At 38.5% G+C, this 7754-nt stretch overlaps 1 pseudogene; it reads right to left on the bottom strand.

The window, feature by feature from the left end:
- Positions 1-1706: 1706 nt before the first annotated feature.
- Positions 1707-6375, bottom strand: LOC139577736 (mitochondrial import receptor subunit TOM5 homolog; annotated as a pseudogene).
- Positions 6376-7754: the final 1379 nt, after the last annotated feature.

Genomic DNA, 7754 nt, shown 5'->3' with positions numbered 1-7754 from the left:
ATATAACTTAAACATCCATGGTGGTGACATTAACACTTGGTAGACTATATAACTTAAACATCCATGGTGGTGACATTAACACTTGGTAGAATATATAACTTAAACATCCATGGTGGTGACATTAACACTTGGTAGACTATATAACTTAAACATCCATGGTGGAGACATTAACACTTGGTAGAATATATAACTTAAACATCCATGGTGGTGACATTAACACTTGGTAGAATATATAACTTAAACATCCATGGTGGTGACATTAACACTTGGTAGACTATATAACTTAAACATCCATGGTGGAGACATTAACACTTGGTAGAATATATAACTTAAACATCCATGGTGGTGACATTAACACTTGGTAGACTATATAACTTAAACATCCATGGTGGAGACATTAACACTTGGTAGAATATATAACTTAAACATCCATGGTGGTGACATTAACACTTGGTAGACTATATAACTTAAACATCCATGGTGGTGACATTAACACTTGGTAGAATATATAACTTAAACATCCATGGTGGTGACATTAACACTTGGTAGACTATATAACTTAAACATCCATGGTGGAGACATTAACACTTGGTAGAATATATAACTTAAACATCCATGGTGGTGACATTAACACTTGGTAGACTATATAACTTAAACATCCATGGTGGAGACATTAACACTTGGTAGAATATATAACTTAAACATCCATGGTGGTGACATTAACACTTGGTAGACTATATAACTTAAACATCCATGGTGGTGACATTAACACTTGGTAGAATATATAACTTAAACATCCATGGTGGTGACATTAACACTTGGTAGAATATATAACTTAAACATCCATGGTGGTGACATTAACACTTGGTAGAATATATAACTTAAACATCCATGGTGATGACATTAACACTTGGTAGAATATATACCTTAAACATCCATGGTGGTGACATTAACACTTGGTAGACTATATAACTTAAACATCCATGGTGGTGACATTAACACTTGGTAGAATATATAACTTAAACATCCATGGTGGAGACATTAACACTTGGTAGAATATATACCTTAAACATCCATGGTGGTGACATTGACACTTGGTAGAATATATACCTTAAACATCCATGGTGGTGACATTGACACTTGGTAGAATATATAACTTAAACATCCATGGTGGAGACATTAACACTTGGTAGACTATATAACTTAAACATCCATGGTGGTGACATTAACACTTGGTAGAATATATACCTTAAACATCCATGGTGGTGACATTGACACTTGGTAGAATATATAACTTAAACATCCATGGTGGTGACATTAACACTTGGTAGACTATATAACTTAAACATCCATGGTGGTGACATTAACACTTGGTAGAATATATAACTTAAACATCCATGGTGGTGACATTAACACTTGGTAGAATATATAACTTAAACATCCATGGTGGTGACATTAACACTTGGTAGAATATATAACTTAAACATCCATGGTGGTGACATTAACACTTGGTAGAATATATAACTTAAACATCCATGGTGGTGACATTAACACTTGGTAGAATATATAACTTAAACATCCATGGTGATGACATTAACACTTGGTAGAATATATAACTTAAACATCCATGGTGGTGATGTCGGGGCAGGTTCCTTGTTCCTTGTCAATCATTTTCTTATTGGTGAAATCAGTAATCAGACATTATCTTTAAGTAAATAAATCATTCATTTATTAATGCAGTTGCAGACAGAAGTTGACAACGGGAACACAGCATGTATGTTTCAGAGTAAGTTCTGCAACCCACCTAAGGGCACAGCTGATTATATACATGTGATCACTCTCTAGTGGTATGATCACCTACGTCAATGTGTGTATGCAGCAATAAGATGAGGTTACCTTATAAAGTAACCTTGTACAGTAGCGTCTCTGAATTCATTAGCATTGTCCACTGTCACACAATATCAACATGTCAAAACCAGACAGTGGTTACTTCTCTTTATCTAGTTTCAGTCTGACTCAGACCCAGCCTGCAAGCACACACTCACAACAGCCAGAGCTTAACCACAAAGACTAATATAGATGCTTGTACAACGTATAGTGGCAGAGTTTAGACACATAGCAACAGTATCTATTATAAGGCCTGCAGCAAAACATATGAATCTTAAGGTCCCCTTAATCAATCATGGGGAGGGTCTTTGGGACCCACCCCCTACAGTGACATTAACACTTGGTAGGCTATATAACTTAAACATCCATGGTGGTGACATTAACACTTGGTAGAACTATATAACTTAAACAATCATGGTGGTGACATTAACACTTGGTAGACTATATAACTTAAACAATCATGGTGGTGACATTAACTTTTCATAATGTTTCCAAATTGATGTTTTTCTCAAGAAGCATCTTCACCAGCTTGTTGTTGTTGTCATGGTTGTTCCTGTTGGGTAGCAACTTCACCAGCTTGTTGTTGTTGTCATGGTTGTTCCTGTTGGGTAGCAACTTCACCAGCTTGTTGTTGTTGTCATGGTTGTTCCTGTTGGGTAGCAACTTCATCAGCTTGTTGTTGTTGTTGTCATGGTTGTTCCTGTTGGGTAGCAACTTCACCAGCTTGTTGTTGTTGTCATGGTTGTTCCTGTTGGGTAGCAACTTCACCAGCTTGTTGTTGTTGTCATGGTTGTTCCTGTTGGGTAGCAACTTCACCAGCTTGTTGTTGTTGTTGTTGTCATGGTTGTTCCTGTTGGGTAGCAACTTCACCAGCTTGTTGTTCTTGTCATGGTTGTTCCTGTTGGGTAGCAACTTCATCAGCTTGTTGTTGTTGTCATGGTTGTTCCTGTTGGGTAGCAACTTCACCAGCTTGTTGTTGTTGTTGTCATGGTTGTTCCTGTTGGGTAGCAACTTCACCAGCTTGTTGTTGTTGTCATGGTTGTTCCTGTTGGGTAGCAACTTCACCAGCTTGTTGTTGTTGTTGTTCTGAAGCATCTTGTGATGTAGGTCTTGAGGGTAGAGGGTGAGAGAAGATGGATTCTATTCATATGCTGTCCAGCTTCTGAAGAACGTATGGTGCTAGAATGGAGAGGAGATCAGTAAACAACAGAACGTATGGTGCTAGAATGGAGAGGAGATCAGTAAACAACAGAACGTATGGTGCTAGAATGGAGAGGAGATCAGTAAACAACAGAACGTATGGTGCTAGAATGGAGAGGAGATCAGTAAACAACAGAACGTATGGTGCTAGATTGGAGAGGAGATCAGTAAACAACAGAACGTATGGTGCTAGAATGGAGAGGAGATCAGTAAACAACAGAACGTATGGTGCTGGAATGGAGAGGAGATCAGTACACAACAGAACGTATGTTGCTAGAATGGAGAGGAGATCAGTACACAACAGAACGTATGGTGCTAGAATGGAGAGGAGATAAATAAACAACATATTTAGATTCTCTTCACAACTAGACAGTTACAGTGTCCTGGCTAAATACCCAATCTGGCAGTCAAACCATCACGGTCACCTAATAATCCCCAGTTTACAATTGGATCATTCATCCCCCTCCTGTCCCCTGTAACTATTCCCCAGGTCGTTGCTGCAAATGAGAACGTGTTCTCAGTCAACTTACCTGGTAAAATAAAGGATAAATAAAAAATAAAAAACAGTACATTTGACCTTAACCTGTCTGGCTCTGGGGTTCCGCAGGCGGAACTCCTCCCACATTCCACTGAAAAGGCAGAGCGCGAAATTCAAAATATATTTTTTTGAAATATTTAACTTTCACACATTAACAAGTCCAATACAGCATTTGAAAGATAAACATCTTGTGAATCCAGCCAACATGTCTGATTTTTAAAATGTTTTACAGCGAAAACACCACGTATATTTATGTTAGCTCACCACCAAATACAAAAAAGGACAGACATTTTTCACAGCACAGGTAGCATGCACAAAGCCAACCTAACTAACCAAGAACCAACCAAACTAACCAACAAACAACTTCATCAGATGACAGTCTTATAACATGTTATACAATAAATCTATGTTTTGTTCGAAAAATGTGCATATTTGAGCTATAAATCAGTTTTACATTGCAGCTACCATCACAGCTACCGTCAGAAATAGCACAGAAGCAGCCAGAGTAATTATAGAGACCAACATGGAATACCTAAATACTCATCATAAAACATTTCTGAAAAATGCATTGTGTACAGCAAATGAAAGACAAGCATCTTGTGAATCCAGCCAATATTTCAGATTTTTTAAGTGTTTTACAGCGAAAACACAATATAGCATTATATTAGCTTACTACAATAGCCTACCACACTACCGCATTCATTCATCAAGGTACGTTAGCGATAGCAATAGGCACGTTAGCGATCGTAACAAACCAGCAAAAGATATATAATTTTTGACTAACCTTGATAAGCTCCATCAGATGACAGTCCTATAACATCAGGTTATACATACACTTATGTTTTGTTCGAAAATGTGCATATTTAGAGCTGAAATCAGTGGTTACACACTGTGCTAACGTAGCATCTTTTTCCCAGAATGTGCGGATATTTCTATTACTCTCACCTATTCTGACCAAATAACTATTCATAAACATTACAAAAAAAATACATGTTGTATAGGAAATGATAGATACACTAGTTCTTAATGCAATCGCAGTGTTAGAATTCTAAAAATAACTTCTTTACGACATAAGGCTTACGTTATGGCGAGATAGTGACCAAAACCTGAGCGCAAAACTAATAGTACACAGTTAGACAGATATATGAAATCATAAAATGAGTCCTACTTTTTATGAGCTTCCATCAGAATGTTGTACAAGAGGTCCTTTGTCGGGAACAATCGTTGTTTGGTTTTAGAATGTCCTTTGTCCCTCTTGAATTAGCAAGCGCACTAGCCAAGTGGCACGAAACTCTCCATCGTCAACAAACACAGACAACGCAACACGCCTAACGTTCCGAAAAGATTTCAATAATCTAATAAAACTATATTGAAAAAACATACTTTACGATGATATTGTGACATGTATCAAATAAAATCAAAGCCGGAGATATTAGCCTTCTATAACGACAGCTTTTCAGAAGGCAATTACAGGTCCCTCCACGCGCCTTCCAGAAAACCGAAAATGGACACGTACACGTCATTCCAAGAGGGTTCATTCCATCTCAGGCCAAGATAATCAACTCATTTCTTTTCTCACTTCCTCTTGACATCTAGGGGAAGGTGTATGACGTGCACGTATAGTCATACGTATCATGCCCATTTATAGGCAGGTCCTTGAACAGAGCATCGAATTCAGACTTTCCACTTCCTGGTCAGAAAGTGTGCTGCCAAATGAGTTCTGTTTTACCCACAGACAAAATTCAAACGGTTTTAGAAACTAGAGAGTGTTTTCTATCCAATAGTAATAATAATATGCATATTGTACGAGCAAGAATTGAGTACGAGGCCGTTTAAATTGGGCACGATTGTCCCCAAAGTGAAAACAGCGCCCTCTGGTCCTCAACAGGTTTTTAAAGTAAAATCCTAATTGTATATGTACTTACCTATATAGACACACTTCCCATGGTTTGACAGAAAAAAACTAGCTGTAAAGACTATTTTCCTGACTGTCTCTACTGATGGCCTCTAACAGCAGAATAAAATCAGTGGGATATTTAACCAGCACTGAAACAGAGTAGGTTGCTAGTTGACTATGTGTTGTAAATTGTTTCAATGCTGCCGTCTACAGATCTAATGTATTGTAATACCACATGTACCAATACAGTAGAATTGACAGGGACACTGTGTAATGATACAATGACCCTCCATCCAATGTTCTGCTGCTGTTGTGCAACATTGTGACACCACTGACATGTTTACAGGTTGCCATGCCGACGAAAGAGAAGGTGTTTTCATTCTGTAATAAGGCCTTCACTTCAGTCTGGATGGCTGGTTGACTGCAGACAGGTTACACAGTATCAGTGTAGGTGTTAGGCTGTTTCTGCTCTCCTCCCAACTACTAATGGAATTGTCCTGCCAATGCAACGTATGAAAATGTATCCACTCACTACTGTAAGTCTCTCTGGATAAGAGCGTCTGCTAAATGACTCACATGTTCAATGTAATGTTCAGTTTGACAATATCAATGGAATAGACCAAAGCAGAGCCATGTATTTAGATATGAATACATGACTCTGGGCAAAAACACAAACAGATCTGGGACCTGCCAGACTACACAGTTGACATCATAGGGAAACCCGACTAGCTTCTGGTCCAGTACTTACTGACTCGGAGCAGGGCGACATGGAGGAGAAAGTTCCTGACCGAAGACACCACATCTTCATCTCTTCCGGGTCCATCTTCGGCCCGAGTCCCTCCATTTTCAGCATCTTTAGTTAATTATCTGGCGGTGATGTGATCTGATTAGCGGCTGTCTGTCAACCAATAGCCTACTATGCTGTGTTATTAGCTAGAGCTAGACAGTCTGAGTACACTACATCCTGAATGGCCACGAAGATGTGTGTCTGAAATGCACCTTTAAGTTCAGTTGGAGCTGAAACGACGGACAGATATCTCGATTGAGGATAATGTCAGTATTTAGCTAAGTTATTAGCTGTTTTGCTCACTAAAGGCGTAACAAAGTGAAAATGTAGATCTCAAAGACTCAGTTCCGGGAGCGTAGTGGGTAAAACCATTCACCTCATTAAAAGGGGTGATGTAAACAAAGTTTCCTTTCATTATGTGTTACTGAATTCATACAAATATTTGCTGCCATTGTAGTAAGGTTGGTAATACGAGAGGTCTTCAGACTTACCATTTTTGTATTATTTTCTTTGAAAGTACAACTAGTGTGTTTTGAGTGCTTCTCCCCTATTTGGGAAGTTGGTCTGCCCGCTCCTCAGTCTGAGAGATATTCTGAGAGCAGGTTCGAGTCCTCTTCCTCTGTACATAAAAACTGTTTAAAACTGTATAACACAATAGTGGTTTTGGAAAACTGGTTCATATATCCTAAAGTCAATAGCGAATGTGGCTATGTATATATTTATTTTTCCGATCCTGAATTGAAGACCTATTTCAGCCAGTTAACCAGGTTTTTGCTGTCTTAGCTAGCCGTGTTAATGACGAGCTAACTAGCACCGTTGGTCTCTGCACTACAATGTTACGCCAGCTATTGCCAGCAGGTGATTTACTAGCAGGTGACTTATTGAAATATTATGTGAATGTTTATTTTCTAACTATCTTTAAAGGTTTATATAAAAGGGTTGTACTTGTGCTCTGTATTTATGGATTAATATCACTTCACATTGAGGGTATGTATCAATAACGTTACTGTTGCTCCTATCTAACAGATATCTTGTGTCCTACCTAACCATGTATCACTACTGTTGCTCCTATCTAACAGATATCTTGTGTCCTACCTAACCATGTATCACTACTGTTGCTCCTATCTAACAGATATCTTGTGTCCTACCTAACCATGTATCACTACTGTTGCTCCTATCTAACAGATATCTTGTGTCCTATCTAACCATGTATCACTACTGTTGCTCCTATCTAACAGATATCTTGTGTCCTACCTAACCATGTATCACTACTGTTGCTCCTATCTAACAGATATCTTGTGTCCTACCTAACCATGTATCACTACTGTTGCTCCTATCTAACAGATATCTTGTGTCCTACCTAACCATGTATCACTACTGTTGCTCCTATCTAACAGATATCTTGTGTCCTACCTAACCAGTGAACATGTGGCTGTGACCGTACT

This window comes from Salvelinus alpinus, chromosome 6, assembly GCF_045679555.1.
Source record: "Salvelinus alpinus chromosome 6, SLU_Salpinus.1, whole genome shotgun sequence".
Taxonomy (NCBI): Eukaryota; Metazoa; Chordata; class Actinopteri; order Salmoniformes; family Salmonidae; genus Salvelinus; species Salvelinus alpinus.
This window is presented reverse-complemented; position numbering and strand designations above follow the sequence as displayed.